The sequence below is a fragment of the Choloepus didactylus genome, chromosome 4 (assembly GCF_015220235.1).
Source record: "Choloepus didactylus isolate mChoDid1 chromosome 4, mChoDid1.pri, whole genome shotgun sequence".
NCBI lineage: Eukaryota > Metazoa > Chordata > Mammalia > Pilosa > Megalonychidae > Choloepus > Choloepus didactylus.
In genome coordinates this window covers 183,450,081-183,471,917 of record NC_051310.1, presented here as the reverse complement: position 1 = coordinate 183,471,917, position 21,837 = coordinate 183,450,081, and positions in this window count along the sequence as shown.

Genomic DNA, 21,837 nt, shown 5'->3' with positions numbered 1-21,837 from the left:
TTAGCAAACTAGAAAACACTACAATAAGCCTTCCCCTGATAACTTATTCTCTCAGATTCAATTCTGAGTTTACACATAATAATTAGTCCATATTAGTGAGGTGTTATAATGCCTGTCTTTTCATTTCTGTCTTATTTCACTCAACATACTGTCCTCAAGTTCCATTTAAATAGTTTCATACCTCACACCTTCATTTCTTCTTGTAGTCACTCAGTATTCCATTGTATGGATACACCACAGTTCACCATTCCATTCATCAGTTGATGTACCCTTAAGCCACCTCCATCCATTGCAAATCATGAATACTGCCACCACAAACACCAGTGTGCCAATGTCCATTTGAGTCCCTGCTCTCAGATCTTCCAAGTATATACCACATAATGAGGTTGCAGGACCTTATGGCACCCACATTCTTAGCTTCTTGTGGAACCACCACACTGCTCTCCAGATGGGCTGCACCATTCTACTTCCCCACTAGCAGTGATTAGGTACATCCCTTTCTCCACATGTTCTCCAGAACTTGTATCCTTCTGTTACTTTTTAAACATTTCATCCTAAGTAAACAATCAGTGGTATCTGGTATAATCACATAGCTATGCATTTAACACAATTTATATATGGACATTTCCATTTCTTCTGCAAAGAAAGAGGAAGAGAAGAAAAAGAATAAAAAGAGAGAGAGAGAGAGAAGAAAAAATGACGTAAAAGTAACAAATAAAAATAAAATGATATAACATGCAAAAAGTTCAGACAATACCACCACAAAGAATCCCATACCCCTTCTCTTATATACCCCCTCTTATAGACATTTAACTTCGTTATATTGCCTTTGTTACAATTAGTTGAGGCATATTGCAATGTTACTATTAACTATAGACTCTAGTTTGCATTGATCATATTTTTCACCAATACCATTCTGTTCTCTAAACCTTGCTGAGTTGACATGTATTTGTTCTCCCTCATGTAAAAAATTCTCATGCTTGCACATTCAATTACCATCATTGACTGCTCTAGGTTTTACTAAGTTACACAGTCGCCGTGTTTATCTCCTGTCTTTCCTTCTGGTGTCTTACATGCCCCTAGCCTTCCTCTTTCAACCATACTCACACTTATCATTGTTCATTGTACTTACAATACTGTGCTACCATAACACATTATTGTGCCATGTGTATTTATTCAATCAATCCTGTTGAACATTCTATACTCCTTCAGCATCAAATGCCTAATCTCTATCCCTTTCTATCTCCTGATAACCTGGGTTCTCAGCTTTAACTCTCAAAGTTTGCTCATTAATGTTAGTTCATATTAATGAGGCCATAGTATTTGTCCTTTGGTTTCTGGCTAATTTCTCTCAGTGTAATGTCCTCAAGGTTCATCCATGTTGTTATATGCTTTGTGACATTAGTCTGTCTTACAAATGCATAATATTCTCTTGTATGTATATACTACAGTTTGTTTATCCACTCATTCATTGATTGACATTTGGGCTGTTTCCATCTCTTGGCAATCATGAATAATTTTGCTATAAACCTTGGTGTGCAAAGTCCGTGTCCTTGCCTGCATTTCCTCCAAGTATATACCAAGCAATGGGATTGTTAGATCGTAATGCAATTCTATACTTAGCTTCCTGAGGAACCACCACACTGCCTTCCAGAGTGGTTGTGCTATTCTACATTCCCACGAACAGTTAATAAGTGTACCACTTTCTCCACATCCTCTCCAGCACTTGTAATTTTCAGGATTTTTATTGATAATGGCCATTCTGGTAGGTATGAGATGGTATCTCATCGTGGTTTTGATTTTCAATTCCCTAATAGCCAGTGAAGCTGAATATTTCTTCATATGATTTTGAGCATTTGTATTTCTTCTTCAGAAAAGTGTCTGTCCACATCTTTTTTAAATTTTTATCATATTTTTTATTATGATTGTTCACATACCTTACAATTAGCTAAATTTCCAAAGTGTATAATCAGTTGCCCCCAGTACCATCATAAGCTGTGTATCCATCACCTCAATTAACTTTTTTTTCAATTCTCATAGTATTGGTATAATACATTTGTTACTGTTTATGAAAGAACATTGAAATACTAGTAACTGTAGTATATAGTTTGCAATAGGTATGTATTTTTTTCCTATATGCCCCTCTATTATTAACTTCTAGTTGTAGTGTCACACATTTGTTCCAGTTCATGAAAAAGATTTTAATATTTGTACAGTTAACCACGGGCATTGCCCACCACAGGATTCACTGGTTTATACATTTCCATCTTTTAACCTCCAACTTTCCTTCTGGTGACATGCATGACTCTGAGCTTCCCCTTTCCACCGTATTCACGCACCATGCAACACTGTTAGTTGTTCTCAAAATGTGCCATCATCACTTCTGTTCATCTCCAAACATTAAAGTTTGACCTAGTTGAACATTATGCTCATAATAAGCAACTGCTCCCCATTCTTTAGCCTTGTTTTATATCCTGGTATCTTATGTTTCATGTCTATGAGTTTACATATTATAATTAGTTCCTATCAGTGAATCCCTGCAATATTTGCCCTTATGTGTCTGGCTTATTTCACTCAGTATATTGCCCTCAACGTTTGTTCATCAACACATTTTTTTTTTTTTTAAGATTTGTTCACACCCCATACATTCCATCCTAAGTAGACAATCAATGGTTCCCTGTAGATCACATATTTGTGTTCACCACCCTTGTCACTATCTATATAAGGACATTTCCATTTCCTGCACAAAGCAGGAGGAAGAGTCAGAGAAGGTAGAGAGGCAAAAGAAAAAGAAAAAGAAAGAGAAAAACAAACAAAAGCAAACAAACAAACAAACAAAGTGACAGCTAGGAAGCAGCAAAAGGAAAGAATACCTTAAACTAAAGTAGAATAAAGTGTCAGACAACATTAACAATGCCAAGAGTCCCATACCCCTCCCTTATGCTCCCCTCTTATATGCATTCAGCTTTGGTATGTTGCCTTTGTTACACTAAAGGAAGTTTAATACAATGTTTCTGTTAATTATAGTCTAGTTTACATTGTATTTTTCCCCCAGTACCTCCCTATTTTTAACACCTTGCAAGGTTGAGATTCATTTGTTCTCCCTCATGAAAAAACATATTTATACATTTTATCACAATATTTGAACACTCTAGGTTTCACTAATTTTACAGTCCCAGTCTTTATCTTTCCTCTTTTCTTCTAGTGTCCCACATGTTCCTAAGCTTCCTTTTTCAACCTTATTCATAGTTACCTTTGTTCAGTGTACTTACATTGCTGTGCTACCATTGCCCATAATTGTATTCCAAACCTTTCACTCCTGCCTTTTCCTATCTGTCTGTAGTGCTCCCTTTAGTATTTCCTGTGGATCAGGTATCTTGTTTGCAAACTCTGTCATTGTGTTTGTCAGAAAATATTTTAAACTCTCCCTCATATTTGAAGGACAGTTTTGCAGGATATAGGATTCTTCGTTGGAGGTTTTTCTTCTTCAGTATTTTAAATATATCGCACCCCTTCCTTCTTTCCTTCATGGTTTCTGCTGAGAAATCCACAAATAGTCTTATTAAGCTTCTTTTGTATGTGATGGATTGCTTTTCTCTTGCTGCCTTCAGGATTCTCTCTTTGTCTTTGACGTTTGATAATCCGATTATTAAGTGTTTTGGCATAGGCCTATTCAGATCTATTCTTTTTGTGGTATGCTGTGCTTCTTGGATCTGTAATTTTATGTGTTTCATTAGAGATGGGAAATTTTCATTATTTCCCCTTTATTGCTTCTGCCCCTTTTCCCTTCTCCTTCTGGAACACCCATGATATGTACATTCCTGCATTTCATTTTGTCCTTACATTCCTGAAGACATTGCTCATATTTTTCCATTCTTTTCTCTCTCTGTTCTTTTGTGTGTAGGCTTTGAGGTGTCTTGCTCTCCAGTTCCTGAGTGTTTTCTTCTGCCTCTTGAGATCAGCTGTTGTATGTTTCCATTGTGTCTCTCATCTCTTGTGTTGTGCCTTTCATTTCCATAGATTCTGCCAGTTGTTTTTTTAAACTTCCGATTTCTACATTATGTATGCCCAGTGTTTTCTTTATAGCCTTTGTTGCTTTTGACATATCTTCTGTACACTTTTTGAATTGATTTAGCATTAGTTTTTTCAATTCTTGTATCTCAGTTGAAGTGTAAGTTTGTTTCTTTGACTAGACTAATAACTTCATTTTTCATAGTGTAGGTTGTAGTTTTCTGGTGTCTAGGCATATGGTTTCCTTGGTTACCCCAAATCAGGTTTTCCCAGACCAGAATAGTCTCAGGTCCCAGAAGGAAGAAATATTCAGTATCCGATTTCCCTGACAGTGTGTCTTAGAGGATTGAAACACCCCATGCTTTTCTGCCCAGCAGGTGGCACCCATCAGCCTGTCACTCAAGACTGGTGTAAGGAGGTGTGGCCTATGGCTGTTTCCTCCCAGGCTCTGGGGTCTGGTTCTGAATGGAAGGTGGGTAGTAGAGCTTGGTACTGCCTTCTTCCTCTTAGGTAGGATATGCCCCTAGAGAAAGGTCTTTTGCGTATATATATAGATTTGTTTCTCTGACTCTGCTATCTCCACCCTTGTCTGGGTCAGAGTGCTGTAAGTTTAAAATGGCTGAGGTTTTGTCTACTGCAGAGCACTGTGAGCTCAAAATGGCTGAGGCTTTCTCCCCTTAGCCACCCAGGTTGAGAGAGAGAGAAAGGGACAGAAAGACCCCTTTCAGGGTCAGTCTACAGACCCCAGATTCTCCTGTCAGCCAAAGATAGCACCTTATCCTTTGGGAACCTTGTCCCATGACAGGTACATCCCCTGGCTCTTCAAGGTCAGTTGTCACCAAAAGCCTCTGTCTCCTTTTTGGGGGTTCATAGTTTGTATTGAGCAGTTAACGTAAAACCCCAGTAGGAGCTGGGCTAAGGTACATTCACTTGTTCAGAGAGTGCTGCCTCTATCACAGTGAGGCTTTGAAGTTCAGGCTACCATGAGGGAGGGATTCTCATCTTGGGTCTGCAGTTTTTACTTACAGATTTTATGCTGCAATCTTGGGCAATTCTCCCAATCCAGATTGTTGGACTATGTGTGGACAGTCACAGTTGTCTCCCAGCAGTTGCTCCATATCTTTTACTAGTTGTTTCTGGTTGTTTATAGTTGCTCTGGGGGGGGACTAACTAACTTCCACTCTTCTCTATGCCACCATCTTCTCCAGGAACTAAATTTTGCTGTGCTATTAGCTAATTTGGACAGGCTGTAGCTGGGGCACCAGTGGACACAGGGCCGGTTGCCTCCTGCCTCCTTAGTTGGGACTTGAGGCTCTTCATACCCAGCTCAGTGTAGTGCTGCTCCCGGCACTGCATAGCGCGATGTGACTGATCTGCATGCGAACCTTAAAATCCGTGTGTCCATATCTTTTGCCCATTTTTAAATTGGATTGTCTTTTGATTGTTGAGTTTTGGATCTCTTTATATGTTCTGGATATTAAACCCTTATCTGATATATGGTTTCCAAATATTGTCTCCCATTGTATTGGCTGTCTTTTTACTTTTCTGGCAAAGTCTTTTGATGCACAAAACTATTCAATTTTGAGGAGATCCCATTTATGTATTTTTTTTACACTGCTTGCACTTTGGTTGTAAGGTCTAGGAAACCACCTCCTATCACATGATCTTTAAGATATTTCCCTATATTTTCTTCCAAAAGTTTTATGATCTTCGCTCTAATGTTTAGGTGTTTGATACATTTTGAGTTACTTTTTGTATAAGGTGTGAGATGGGAGTTCTCTTTCATTCTTTTGGATATGGCTATCCAGTTCTCCAAACATCATTTATTGAAGAGGCTAATTTGTCCCAGTTGCATTGGCTTGACTGCCATATCAAAGATCAATTTTTCATTGATTAGAGGGTCTATTTCTAAACACTCAATTTGATTCCATTGTTCAGTATGTCTATCTTTATGCTAGTTCCATGCTGTTTTGACCACTGTAGCTTTGTAATAAGCTTTAAAGTCAGGTAGTGTGAGACCTCCCACTTCATTCCTCTTTCTCAAGATATTTTTGGCTATTTTGTGCACCCTAATTTCCAAATAAATTTGATTATTGGCTTGTCTATTTCTGTAAATAAGTTGTTGGTATTTTAATTGTTATTGCATTGAATATAAAAATCAATTTGGGTAGAATTGACATCTTAACTATATTTAGTCCTCCAATCCATGAACACAGTATGTCCTTACATTTATTTATGTTCTCCGTCATTTCTTTTACCAATTTTTTGTCATTTCTGTGTATAGGTCTTTTGTGTCCTTGGTTAAGTTTATTCCTAAATATGTGATTCTTTTAGTTGCTATTGTAAATGAAATTGTTTTCTTGATTTCCTCCTCAGATTGCTCCTTAATAGTGTATAGCAACACCACTGATTTTTGCATGTTGATCTTTTAGCCTGCCATTTTGCTTTATTCATTGATTAGCTCTAGCAGCTTTGCCGTAAATTTTTCTAGATTTTCTACATACAGGATCATGTCATCTGCAAGCAGTGAAATTTTTACTTCTTCCTCTGCAATTTGGATGCCTTTTAGTTCTTTTTCTTGCCTAATTGCTCCCACTAGAACTTCCAGAACAATGTTGAATAACAATGGTGAGAGTGGGCATCATTATCTTGCTCTGATCTTAAAAGGAACAATTTCAGGCTTTCCCAATTGAGTATGATGTTAGCTGTCAGGTTTTCATATGTTACCTTTATCATATTGAGGAGGTCCCTTCCATTCCTACCCTTTTGAATGTTTCCATCAAAAAACGATGTTGAATTTTGTCAAATGCCTTTTCTGCATCAATCAAGATAATCATGTGGTTTTTCCACTTTGATTTATTGATGTGGTATATTACATTAATTGATTTTTTTGTGTTGAACCAGCCTTGCATACCTGGAATAAATCCCACTTGGTCATGGTGTATAATTTTTTAATGTGCTGCTGGATTTGATTTGTGAGTATTTGTTGGGGATTTTTGCATCTATAATCATTAAAGAGATTGGTCCACAATTTTCTTTTCTTGTAGTATCTTTGTCTGGCTTTGGTATTAGGGTGATGGTTTCATAGAATGGGTTAGTTAGCTTTCCCTCCTCTTCAATTTTTTGAAGAATTTAAGCAGGATTGGTACTAATTCTTTCTTGAATACTTGGCAGAATTCACGTGTGTAGTTATATATTCCTGGACTTTTCTTTTATAGCAGCTTTTTTCAATCTCTTTACCTGTGATTGGTTTGTTGAGGTCATCTATTTCTTCTAGGGTCAATGTTGGTTGTTCATGCTTTCCTAGGAAGTTGTCCATTTCATATAAACTGTCTAATTTATTAGCATATAGTTGCTAAGTATCCTCTCATTATCTCCTTTATTTCTGTGGTGTCAGTGGTTATGTCCCCTTTCTCATTTCTGATATTATTTATTTGCATCCTCTCTCTTTTGTTCTTTGTCAGCCTTGTTAAGGCCTGTTGATTTTATTAGTTTTCTCAAAGAATCAACTCTCAATTTTGTTGATTCTCTCCTTTGTTTTCATGTTCTCAATTCATTTATTTCTGCTCTAATCCTTGTTATTTCTTTCCTTCTGTAATCATATGCCTTTAAGATTAGGATATCAACTTGGATTATTTAGGATACATATAGAATCCTTAAATGAGGAAGAGGGAGACAGAAGTGTCAGAATGAAAGACTCTTTGAATCTTAAGAAAGACCCAATTGGCTATTGCTATCTTCAAAGTTGAAGATGTAGTAGAGGCACAAACCAAGGAAAGCAGGAAGCCTCTAGAAGCTTGAAAATTGAAGAAAACATATTTCTCTAGAACTTCAAGAAAGGAACACAGCTACTGACACCTTAATTTTAGCCCAATGAGAATCATTTTGGACTTCTGACCTCCAGAACTGTAACATGATAAATTTTTATTGTTTTAAGCCACTGTGCTGGTTTGGATGTATTATGTCCTCCAAAATTCCACGTTCTTTGATGCAGTCTTGTGTGGGAAGACATATTAGTGTTGATTAAGTTGGAACATTTGGATTAGGTTGTTTCCATGGAAATGTGACCCACCCAACTGTAGGTGATAACTCTGATTAGTTTCCATGGAGGCATGGTCCTACCCATTCAGCATGTGCCTTGATTGTTTTACTAGAGCCTTATATAACAGCTCAAACAGAAGGAACTTGCTGCAACTTACAGAGACATTTTGAAGATGGCCACTGAAAGCAGAGTTTTGCTGATGCTTTGGAGATATCAGCCCAGAATATTCCCCAAGAAGCTAACACAGAGACATTTTAGAGAAAGCCATTTTGAGACACAACCTGGGAGCAGCTAGGAGAGAAACATCTTGAGAGAAGGCCATTCTGAAACCAGAACTCCAGAGCAGATGCCAGCCATGTGCCTTCCCAGCTAACAGAGCTTTTCTGGATGCCAATGGCCATCAATGGCCATCCTCCAGTGAAGGTACTGGATTGTTGATGGCTTACCTTGGACATTTTATGGCCTTTAGACTGTAACTGTGTAACCAAATAAACCCCATTTGTAAAAGCCAATCCATTTCTTGTATTTTGCATAATGGCAGCATTAGCAAACCGGAACAGCCACTATACTAATTTGTTACAGTAACAGTAAGAAACTAATACAGATGGCTTGGAGTATAATGGGGGCAGTGGCTTAAATAGAAGTGGAGTCTGGGCTTTGTTTGGAGCTAGCTTCTATAGACATGCTGATGGTAGAGAAAAAGATATAAATCAAGAATTTTCCTTAGGCAACTGGGTGCTGGTAACTGAGATGGGAAAGATTTGGAGAGATACATTGAATCAGGAGGGGAAGATATCAAGAATTCTCTGTTGGGCATTTATCTTTGGACTGGCTGACATCCTCATAGATGCAAAGAATCTATTTATATAGACTTTTGGAAAAACCCTGAAACCATAAAATTACTGAGTTTTTTTTTTTTTTCAAAGCCAATATTTTAGCATGAAATAAACCAGGGATTGACAAACTTATCTGTAAAGGGCCAAAAAGTAAATATTTTAGGATTGTGAACCATATGGTCTCTGTCACAATTACTCAACACTGCTGTTGTAAAGGGAAAGCAGCCATATACAATATGCAAAAAAAAAAAAAACAAAAAACAAAAACATGGCTATGTTCCAATACAACTTTATTTACAAAATCAGAATATGGCCATGATTTGTCCCCCTGGGTGTATAGTTTACCAAACCCTGATATAGACTAAATATTATTTGAAATTTTCCATTTTCTTAAAAAAATGAATGGCATTTTATAGAGATATTATAAAATGGAGCACTAATATTACAGAGAAAACAATAACTGCCATCAAGGTGAACCAATAGATTATAGGGTTGTTGCATTATATTATTGTTATTAGTAGTAGTAACAGCAGCAATGGTAATAAATAATAGCTAACATTTCTTATGCATTTACAATATAAAGAACTTTTTGTGTGTATGTTATCCAAGTTTCTAAAAATCCAGTAAAGTAGTTATTACCATTAGCCCTATTCTACAAATGAGGTAACTAAGGTTAAGGGGATGAGTAAATAACCAAGGTCTCTAGTATGTATTTATTCCTTTTTAAAAATCCTTTATTATTTATTAAACAGTTCTCTTTTGATCTTGTAAGTGGCAGAGCTGTGATTTCAATCTAAATCTGCCCAGTCTAAAACCCAGTCACTCCACCATTGCACTACAGTTTGTGCCAGTACTGTGAGATCATTTGGTCAGTTATCTCTAATAATTACGTTGGTTATTTATAATAATGTAAAAGATAAAATGTTTAGAATGCTTATGGATGGTTCATGGATGGTTCTGATGAAATTCTAGTAAGATCTGGGACTTGTGAAAACTCCACATCTGTCACACATATAATTTTAAATAGACCTAATCAGGACACAGTTACTTTCATTCTATATAAAGCATGAGAACTACATTTACTTCCACTGTATAAAAGACATGCATATCTAGTATGCATAGTAAAATTTTAGACATTGATTAACTGTCAGAAAAAAGGACACATATCTCAGACTGCGTTACCATTTAGTACACTCAAATTCACTTCTCCATCCTTTTCAAGAGCTACTTTATATTAAAAAATTTGTGCTTACCTCTTTCATTAAAAAAGAAATGAATTCAGGTATCTTTCAACTAAGTGTTTGAAATGTCTCTCAGAGAAATCATTCCATTATATTTCTTTTCAAAAGTGAGACATAATTAAAAGACCTGATTTTAGATTTAACAGCAGTATTAACCCAACTCGGTTTCAATATATTTACTTTTAAGCTAAGTGTATTAGTGGAGTTGATTCTCCTGTACTCATTTTTTGGAGTACAATTGAAGAATAGAGATAAGGAAGGCATAAATTTTTTTAAGTGAGCAGGATTATGTTTTTTAATATTAAATGAATTAGCAGCAAGAGAGGCTGTTGACTGGTTAGTGATAGAAGATAGTACATCAGGTTTACTGATTTTCCTTCACTAAACACAAAAGACACTGTCACATAAATTTTGTATTAGGGAAAAAACATGTGAAAGAGGAAATCTGAAGTTCAGAATATTGTGATTAATGATATCAAAACAATTAGATAGTTGCCTTTACTGCTTTTTTTTTTTTCTATTTGAAGGCTCTTAAACCCAAAGTCTGAAAGCATCTTATGTATTTTGATGAACTTAGAAAATCCTGCATCTATCTCTTTTGAAAGAAAAAAATTCCATTGTGTTTGATAAATATAAATAAGTACCCAAAATTTCTGTTCACAGTTATTTCCCTCTGTTTATGCCTAACTCCATACATGGGCAAGTTTTTGAGACCATTCATATAATATTAAAGGAAAGAAGAGCTTTTGATAGAATTAAATAATTCTTTTCTTTTAAAACAATATCACCATTTTTAAAAAAGATGAGTGATTTGCAGACACGTGTGACTTCTGACTGTCAATAATGAATTCTAACTAAAAACTTTAAAGCATTTTCCCCTTTACAGTGTAAAGTTGGGTAAGTATTATATAAAAACAAGGAGATAGAAGTAGCAAAAGTCAATTAAGTGAAATCCTAGGCTGAGTTGCTGTATAGAAGTATAGTATGTATGATTAAGTCAGTGCTCTGGCAGATTCATTAATAATATTTTACTGAGCACGATGTTCAGTCACTGTCCTAAGGGCTGTGTGTACAAATGATGGAGAATATGGGTTATTCCATTAAGTTCTCTATATCTGGTTGGAATTAAAATTACCATGTAAACTGAGTCATACTAAGAAATTAAATCATGTGACAAATTGCTTGCTTTTGGGTACCAAGTCTGAATGATAGCAACATTATGATTTTAATAAATCATTTGGTAAATACAGTTGATTGGGAATAAAAAGTCTAAAGTGGGATAGGTAAGAGTCCTCTACTTTGTAGTTCATTTTAAGGATAAAGGCAAAAAACACAAACAACAGAAAACCAGCTTATATGCTTGCATTCCTACAATTTTAGGGCCTAGGAGGATGAAGTATGATGAAAATGGTACACTGTGGAAGGAAGATGGGCTTGAGGAGTATGTTCAACTTTACTTCTAAAGAAACTAGGTCAGGATTATTATAAGAGTAACTAAGTGAGAAATATCAATCAGACAAAGAGTATTTGCCTGGAAATAGCTGCTATGGAAAGAACAAAAGTGCTAGCTAAGTAGAGGAGTCAAAAACATTGTTCTTTCTCACAGTAATGGCTCAGCAGCTTTCTAGCACACAAAAAGTAGCTGTAATCACACATTTTCATTTGCTACTCTCTATCACCCTGATGCCCAATTTATTCACAGTAGCATATTTACAGGCCTGTTTATGGAATTGAAATTCTTCACCAGAGCTAATGCTACATTGCCTTGGAGCACTATAGGATTTAATTGAACCAGCATGAAAGAGCTGATGAATGGCTCTGCCTGCAATGAAGCAAGTGGTGTAGGACAGAATTTCAATGGAAGATTTTAGCCAATACTTAGTGGCTGGGATACAAAATTGCCAGCTATTGAAGTGTCATCTCTATTTCTCTCTTAGCTTGCATGTGCTTAATTATTATTTTCTTTGTCACATCCCCTTGTTTTTATTTCCCCTATGTTTGCTGTGCCACCACCCCCCACCCAGCTCAACTCTATGTGGCAGGGCCAAATCAGATGTCTGTTTGCTTTACTATGCCTCATTAAAGTATCCCAAAGGAATAGTTTTTTCACATTGCTGTCATTCATGGAGTTACTGAGAGGGAACATTGTAAATGAGCTGTAACCAAATTATGTATACCTTATGTATATCTGTCCTTGGATTACACAAACATGCACAATGCATCTGCATCCTGTTGCAATCTTATTTTATGCATGCTTCCTTTATCTTTTTGTTTATGTAAGTGTTTATTCTCCTCCTGTAGGTGGTTTTCAGTATTAAAAACTTAGTACTCCCTTTACTCTTCCCTCTTTACGTACTTTCACTGTCACAGTCCTCCCTTTCCTATCCCATTGTTATTTTATTTTGCTTTTCTGTGTTGATATTTATTCCAAAAAGATATATTTTCTCAAAGTTTTTCCTGAACATCTGCAATTTCCTAAATATTCTTCTCCAGTCTTGCAGTTTAAAAGTTTAAACATCTTTTGGCTTTTCCATTATTTTTTTTTCTCTGTATCCCATAGAGGTGATTTTGTTTATTTCTCTTGTTACTATGTAATAAGCCATGTTTAATTTGTTTCTTTAATGTTTTGATGCTCACCTGTTGCTTTTAACCTTGTCTTCTAAGATCTTAATGAATTGCAAAAAGTGATCAGCACTGGCAATAGTCCTCACTTAATCTGGTGAACTACATATGTTCAACATATTTATTTGTCATCTCCACCATCTTACTAAAAATGGAAATCATCGTCATTTATATTTTTCCTCTTCCACTGAATTTCATTTTCCACTCCGCCTTTGTACTTAAATCTTCTATTCTCTTTTCCTATTCCCCATACTTCAACTATAAAATTTTGATTTTGCTTTGACTTAATGCTTCTTGGTTTTATTTTAGGCTTTTCTTTGATCTTTTCACTCCATTCCACCTTGCTTATCTGCTTTTTGGATATGACCTCAAATTTGTTGTAATTAGGCACTAATCTCTCTCCCTCTCTCATCTCTCTCACTTGATCTATATCACTTCTCTTGTCATCTATGTTTTGTTTCAATCCTTGACCTATTAGCTTGTCTTTAAACCATTTTGTCTTCTGATTCCAGGGCTTTTTCATTTGCCTTCCTGCATCAGACCCGAAGTTTACTGCCTGAGTTTTATCCTGCATTCTTTATGTCACTTTTGTTTACATCCTACTCTTTGCGTTCAGCACATGTATGTTCAGCAAAGACACAGGTACTACTGAATATGTCCTCTAACCATTTGTATCATTAAATAGGCACCATATGGCCATTTTCCCTTCCAGATTTTTAAAAATATTATTCCAATAAGCTGGTAAACTCTAGGTATTTGTTAAAAATGAGTAGAGGTAAGAATAATGAAAAAATGACAAATACTAAAAATATAGATTCTTTTCAGCTTGGAGATTAGCAAAATTGCTTTTGAAGATTGTTACAATTATGTTCAGAAACTTACTTTGTGCATAAACTTCTGTGGATTTGTTCTTAAGTATCTGATATCTTTATGTTTATATTTTCTTTTTATCCTGTTTGTTAAAGGATTGGATGAGAATATGAAAAGATGCAAAGCATCAGCTTAGTCAGAGCTGTCTTCCTTCAGGCCTTCACTTGAGCAAAGCTAAGTGTGTTTTTTTTTTTTTTTTATTTTGAGAAATAGTTACATCCTGGAAAAAAGAGAGTAAGTGAAGTATGTTTTTAACCAAGCCAGGAAATATTAAAAATCAAATAGGCAAAATATGTGCAAAACAGATAAAGACTCCAACATGGAAAAATTGAGAAGAAAAATATAATGCCAAGATGAATGAATATGGAGCAATACTTTCTCTCAATTACATCTTTCCTGCCCAAAGTTGCTTATTTTTCTTGTGATTTATTTTTGCTTCTTTGCCTTAATTCTAAGTAGAATCAAGAGTCAGTTTATGTACTTCCTCCTGGATCTTACTGCTAGTCACTAAGAAAACTACATTTTATACTTCTTATATCCAGTCATGAAAATGGGATAGTCAGTGTGCCAGTTTGGATGTTTTATGTCCCCCAAAATGCCATGTTCTTTGATGAAATCTTGTGGGGGCAGATGTATTAGTGTTGATTAGATTGGAATTCTTTGATTGAGTGTTTCCATGGAGATGTGACACAATCAACTGTAAGTGAAATGTTTGATTGGACAATTTCCATGGAGATGTGGCCCCACCCATTCAGTGTGGGTCTTAATTAAATTACTGGACCCATATAAATGAGCTGACAAACAGAAGGAAATCAGTGTAGCTGTGAGTGACATTTTGGAGGGCAACTGGGAGTGATATTTTGAAGAAGAGCTGCAGCTAAGAGAGGACAAAAAGCCCCAAGAGCAACATTTTGGAGAATGCTGTTTTGAAACACAAACTGGGAGCAAGCAGATGCCAGCCACATGCCTTCTGAGCTAACAGAAGTTTTCCAGAAACCAATGGCTATCCTTCAGTGAAGGTAGCCTGCTATTAGGGCCTTTACTTTGGACACTTTATGGTCTTAAGACTGTAACTTTGTAACCAGATAAATCCCCTTTATAAAAACCGATCCATTTCTGGTGTTTTGCAAAACAGCAGCATTAGCAAACCAGAACAATCAGTGTCACACTAACAAAAGAAATAAAACTTCCTAGCCTTAACTTCCAGGTCCCACAAGTGTGTGTGCGTGTGTGTGTGTGTGTGTGTGTGTGTGTGTGTTTATGAAGGGATAAGAAAGGGATAGCAGAGATGAAACAAAGAGCATTTCCTTGAATGAAAGATGAAGGCTCCATGGAAATTTTGGGAACCAAAGGGGAATACAAAGCCTGGTGTTCAAAGAGATTTTGAAGGGTGCGCATGTAGGGGAAGCGAAGTGAGAGAGTAGGTACCTTAAGTAAAGGATATGGAGCAAATTACATTAGATGGATTGAGTGAGTTCAGAAGGAAAACAGCATGTAGAAGACAAGAAAGATTGCACAAGGTAGATAATCAAGTCTCTAACTTAGCTATGTTAGGTAGATTCCTTAAGGTAGAGTGCTAAATCACTTTTAATTAAGTGTAGTTACTATGGGTAAGAAGGAATTATTAAAGGCACTGTGCTAGTTAAGACATTTTATATGCCATTAAATACTTCAATTCAACAAACATTCCACAAGAAATTATTAGAAACTGTGCTTAGACAGAAGGGTGGAAGTGAGAAATGAAGCATGTTTCCTATGCTTTAGTAGTTTATAACATACTGAAGGGAGATAAGACAGGCATGGAGATTGTGAAGACAAGGCATACCTTGACAAATTCTATATTTCAGATAAAATGCAGAGCATATATTTTTTCCTGTAGAGATAAATAATGAAAGCTTTCAAGTAAGAAGTTGAATATGATTTGGTTTCCAAAGAAGGATTATGTTTTGTTATTGGAAATGAAAGAAAGAGTATTCCAAATTAAATGTTTATAGTCAAGACATACATGACTATGTGGATAAAATGCGGTACTTATCTGAGGAAATGTAAGTGAAGGGTTTGTTGCAATTATTAGGTATGATAGGAGGAGGTGACTGAGATTATATTATGATCTGGTATATATTTCATTTTATTCTGTTGACCCTAAGGAACTAGAGAAACTGTTCAACTAAGGGTATGATTGTGATCATAGTTATGGCTTAAGAAATTAACTTAGCTATAGAGAGCATGATAAATTATAAGTGAAAAGAGATTGGACAACAGTGCAAGCAAGAGATAGTAGGAAGAGTATTAACAAAATGGGAAGTATAAACAGAATTTTAAAGAATGTGAAATCAATTGAGAATTGAATATATTGGGGAGTAAGAGAAAGAGAAATATTGGAAGTGAATCAATGTGTCTAAGCTTGAACAGCTGAAAAGATATAGCTCTGACTATTAGAGACTCAAGGAAGAAGACCGTGTGGTTGGGATATGCTATATATTGAGATATTTTGAGTTCATCACTGATTAATGTCAGATATTTCCAATATCTTATTTAAACAAAGTGCTCTACTTGAAATCATTTAATTGTTTTAGTTTCTGGTTTATATTTGGTATGGTATAAAGATGAATGAATTTAGGAATAACAGGCAAAAATTTGGCCAATTTAACAGATGAATAATAATAGACACCATAATACATTAGAAGTATCTGAATTCTACATTAATTGAACAAAATATATTGTCTTAGGAAAGTTGTATTTTGTATTTTGAGAATAATGTCAAAAAACTATTATTTTAAAATTCTTTCTATAATAGATGAGTGGTTATAATAATACCCAATTTTCCATAATTTAGAGAAAATATATTTATGTATATGATCTTTTTGGTTTGCTAAAGCTGCCATTATGCAAAATACAAAAAATAGATTGGCTTTTATAAAGGGGATCTATTAGGTTACAAATTTACAGTTCCAAGGCCATAAAAGTGTCCAAACTGATGAATCAACAAGAGGGTACATCCACTGAAGAAAGGCCAATGACACTTGGAACACGTGTCAGCTGGGAAGGCACATGGCTGGCATCTGCTGGTCCTTTGCTCCCAGGTTCTGGTTTGAAAATGGCTTTCTCCAGATGTCTCTGGGCTTCTCTCTTAGCTTCTCTCTCTCAGCTCCTGTGCATTCTTGCTTGTTCTCCCAGATCATTTCTCTCTAAGCATCTGGGGGTCCTCTCTTAGCTTCTCCAGGGGCAAACTTTGGATTACATATCTCAGCTTGTCTCCAAATGTCCCTCACAGCTTCTCTGAGCTTTTTCCCTCCATGAGCTCTCTTAAAGGACTCCAGTGATCTAATTGAAACCCACCTTAAATGGTCAGGGTAACACCTCCAAGGAAATAATTTAATCAAAAGATCTCACCCACAGTTGGGTGGGTCACATCTCCATGGAAACAACCTAAGCAAAAGATCCCTCCCACAATAAGTCTACACCCATAAGATTGGATTAAAAGAACATGGCTCTTCTGGGGTCCATAATGTTTTAAACAGGCATATCATCCTTAATATTAAAACTTCCAGTTGGAGAAATGGTTTAAATACAAAAATGGAACAATAAAATATACTAAAGAAAACTTTAAAATGTGAGTGAGTTGTGTTACAACTTTGATGTGGGAGAAGGACTTCACCAACCATGATTCCGAAGCCAAAAGCCAATAAAAGGAAAAAAAAAATAAATTAGATGCCATTAGAATTTGGTAATGGATTCTTAGCAATGACACCAAAAGCACGAGCAACAAAAGAAACAATAGATACATTCAACTTCCTCAAAGTTAAAAACTTTTGTACATCAAAGGAATTACCAAAAAAGTGAAAAAACAATCTACAGAATGGGAGATAATAGTTACAAATTATATATCAGATAAGGACTTAATATCTAAAATATGTAAAGAATTTGTACCACTCAACAACAAAAAGACAAACAACCCAATTAAAAATATGGACAAAGGACTTGAATTGACATTTTCCAAAGAAGGTCTACAAATGGCCAATAAACATATAAAAAGATGTTCAAAATAATAAGCCATTAAGGAATTGCCAATAAAAACCACAAATGTGATACATACCACTTCACACCCATAAAGATGTCTCCTGTGTTAAAAAAAAATGCAAAAAAGCAAGTACTGGAGAGGTGGAGGAGGAATTGAAACTCTAATGCATCGTTGGTGGAAATGTAAAATGGTGCGACCACTGTGGAAAGTAATATGGTGGTTCCTCAAAAAGTTAAATATATTTTAAAAAATTAAATATATAATTACCATTTGACCCAGCTGTGCTGGTTTAAAGCTCTTATATACCCCAGAAAATATCGTGTTCTTTTAATCCATTCCTGTGGGTGCAGAACTGTTGTGGGTGGGACCTTTTGATTAGGCTACTTCAATTGAGATGTGACTCACCCAATTCAAGTTGGGTCTTAATCCTTTACTAGAGTCCTTTATGAGAGGATAATGTCCTTTATGAGACATTTAGTCCTTTATCAGAGTTTTTTTCTCCTCAGAAAAAGCTGAGAGAGCTTAGAGAGAAAAGCCCTGGAGATCTAAGAGAGGATCTACAGAAGCTCCGAGAGGAAGCCACTGGAACCAGAACCTGAAAGCAATGAAACAGGAGTGAAGGACCAGCAGATCTGACAGAGCAACCCTGGATGCCAGCAGCCTGTATCAGAGAAGGTATCTTCCTCTTTATGCCTTAATTTAGACATTTTCTTGGCCTTAGAACTGCAAATTTGTAAGCTAATAAATCCACATTGTTAAAAGCTAGTCCATTCCTGGTATATTGCATTTCAGCAGCTTTAGTAAACCAAAACACCAGCAATTCTACTTCTACGTATAGACCCAAAGAAAGTGAAGAAAAAGTCTCAAACAGATACTTGTATACCAGTGTTTATAGCAGCATTTCATAATAGTCAAAAGGTGAAAACAACTCAAGTGTCTGTCAAGAATAGTTAAGCAATATGTGATACACCGAATACTATTTAGCTATCAGAAAGATTGAAATTCATAGACATGCTGCAACAGAGAAGAACCTTGAAAACATTACGCTTAGTGAAATAAGCAAGACACATTGGGACAAATACTGTATGATGCCACTTATAAAAGATGTCTAGAAATAGCAAATTCACAGAGACAGAAAGTAGATTAAACATTACCAGGGTCTGGAGAGAAGCAGGTAGGCAGAAGAGTACGTTTGGTGGACATGGAGTGTGTGTAAACAATATTTTTTAAAAATTAGGTGATTACCTAAAGTATTTGGTGGTAAAAACATTGTAAGAAAGTTAAATTATAGGGAAAATACATAAAAATATTTGCAACTTTTTGATGAAGGTTAATATCCTTATTACTTAGTAGGCTCTTATTACTTAGGTAGGCTCTTATAAATCAGTAAGCTGAAATTAAGAGCCTATTACAAAATGGGAAGAAAACAAACTGGTAACAAAAAATCCTGTGTATATACATAAGAATAGTTTGTTTTCAAACAAAACAAATGTATTCATTTTATACAAGACCAAAACAATATGTTTTTTTTTTTTTCCATTTTGAAAAATAAATCAATATTGTAATCAGGAGTTCAGGTAAAAACAAAAACAAAAACAAAAAAACACCCCTTAAACTGATACTGCACAATGCTTATTTTTCAAATATTAAAATAGAAAATACAACTATTTTCTCAATATGAGGCAAATCATTTCATTTAAAAAATAAAAATTTGAGGCTGCAAAGGTTTTTTTTAAATATACAGATAATTAAAGTATCTTAAATGTGAATTTTTCAAATTATTGCTTCAATTTACTATTTCATTTTTATGTACGTAAACATTGGCTGTATGGTTCCCAGTAACAATGTATTTTACAATGCATATTTTTTCATGCATAGTGTTTTAATATAATTTGTATATGTTTTACATAGAATGTATGCAAGACAATGAGCACATAGAATTTTCTTTTCTTGAACGAGATTTGCTTAGAAAACCACAGCTACATTGGGACTCCCTTCAAATCATGATTATGAAGTGATATGAGACAGAAAATCATTTCCCCTTAAAGATCAAAAGAAAATCTAAAAACATTTGAGCATTTCTCAACACGACTGCACATACTAAATGATGTGGCAAATTGAAATACTTAATTAAAGACTCCACATACATATATTTCCTTGGAATGTAGGTGTTCGAGATGAAACATCTGCACTAGTTTCGGGGCTGATTTTTCTCACAATTTTATTTCATGTCTTTTATGCAGGCCTCCCCATGAAACAAAATGCTTTCTTGTGGCTAAGCAATATAGTAGTACTGTTTGAAAAACATTCATCTCATCAAGATCCAGCCTTGGATGGAAGAACAAAGCATTGATGCCTTGAATAGAAAAGCTCCAAACAGAAATATATTGATTGCTAGAGAGCCACTGGACAACCTGCAGAGGAACAAAGTGGCTCTCTGACAGTTATGCATGGCTGAAATACAAAATCCAGAACAGAAGCTGTTCCTAGCCTGTGCAGCCTGAGTGTAGGTAGAAGATTCTGCATGTATGGAAGTTCTATCACTGGTCTTAAACACTTAAAGACCAAGCCAGGCATTGACATATGGACCATGATATGAGAAGGACTAAGAGAAAATCTCCCTCACGTGTGCAAAGCTTTATTGATCAGGACTGCTCTAAGATTCATGAGTGTTTGCTTTATTTTGGCCTGTGCTCAGAAATCCAAGAGTTTAGGATATCTGAAGGTGCACAAACTGCTCCAGGTGGTGGAGGCACTAGGGCAAAGAGGTGAGACTCTTCCCACCCTTTTCCTCTTTCAATCAGAGAAACTCCATTTTTTATCTCTTTTAAATATTAAGTTTATCTAAAGATTTTATGTGAAGAAAGTTTTTGAAGGCTGAAAGTGTTTTGATATTTGAGAGCACAGGGACAGTGTAATGCTGTCAAACCCAACCAAACATAGTAAAATATAAACTGATCCTTTCTAACCTCTGCAATTCTTTGGAGAGACAAACTAATGAGGCCGAAGGAGAGAAATGGTTTCTGATCTGCTTGCTTGCATTATATTATGCTTTTTAAATGCTTGCAATTTTGTTATAAACAAAAATAACTTATTAACTTACAGGGCTTTTTTTTTAAAAGTAGAAAATAATATCTGAATTACTTGAGACACTTGATGTTTGTTTAAAAGTCGGTAATAGAATCTTATCAGTTTTTATACTAAGCACATTTTCCAACTCTTCTTTAGCAATTGCAATTTTTCATCTGCTTGTCTTATTTTTCTTCATTCAAAAGAGCACTTCTGTAGATACGTGGCAGAGCTCTATGGAAAGATGAAGCCAGAAAAATATTTGGTCTTGTGATCAGTGACTGATAATTTAAGACAGATTTGTAAACATGAACCAAAAGAAGTTTAGACAACATAGTAGGTCACATTGTATTCCCCATTATCCATTTCAATCATTAGTTGAAGTAGCATTCATAGTTTGATTTTTAAATTAACTTTATTTATCAAAAAATTAAAAAAAATCCAAATAAAACATAGCAAAGGAATAAGAAAAATAAATATCCTGATAACTTCATTGCTTCCAATATGCTCCTATCATACCACAAGAAAATTAATGAACCATAGTCATTCCTGAGCATTCCCATATCATTAAGATCACCCTCAATATCTTATTTGTTCTTATTAGATTATCATTCCCCCTTCACTAGCTGCTGTCTGTCTCTAGGTCCCCTATATTCTACAATATAATAAATTTGTTTTACATTTTTCACAGCGTTCACATTAGTGGTAACATGCAATATCCCCCCTTTTGTAACTGACTTATTTCACCCAACATTATATCCTCAAGGTTTATCCATATTGTCATATGCTTCATGACCTTATTCCTTCTCACTGCTGCATAGTATTCCATCATATGTATGTACCATATTTTGTTTATCCACTCATCTGATGTAGGACATTTAGGTTGTTTCCATTTCTAGTTTAATTTTAAACATGGGGGAGAAAGTGAGAACTTAGAAGGAGCCATTGGGATGGTGTGCATTTTTTTTCTGAGTGCACTTGGAAAAAGACTTTTAGAAGAAGGATCTAAATAACCCTAAAGAGAAATTTTTTAGATAAGGTCTCTGTTGAGTTCCCACCATAATTTCACCATCCTAGTACCTCCATGACTTTTCTTCAGAATCCATTTTCTGCTAAGGAATTCCT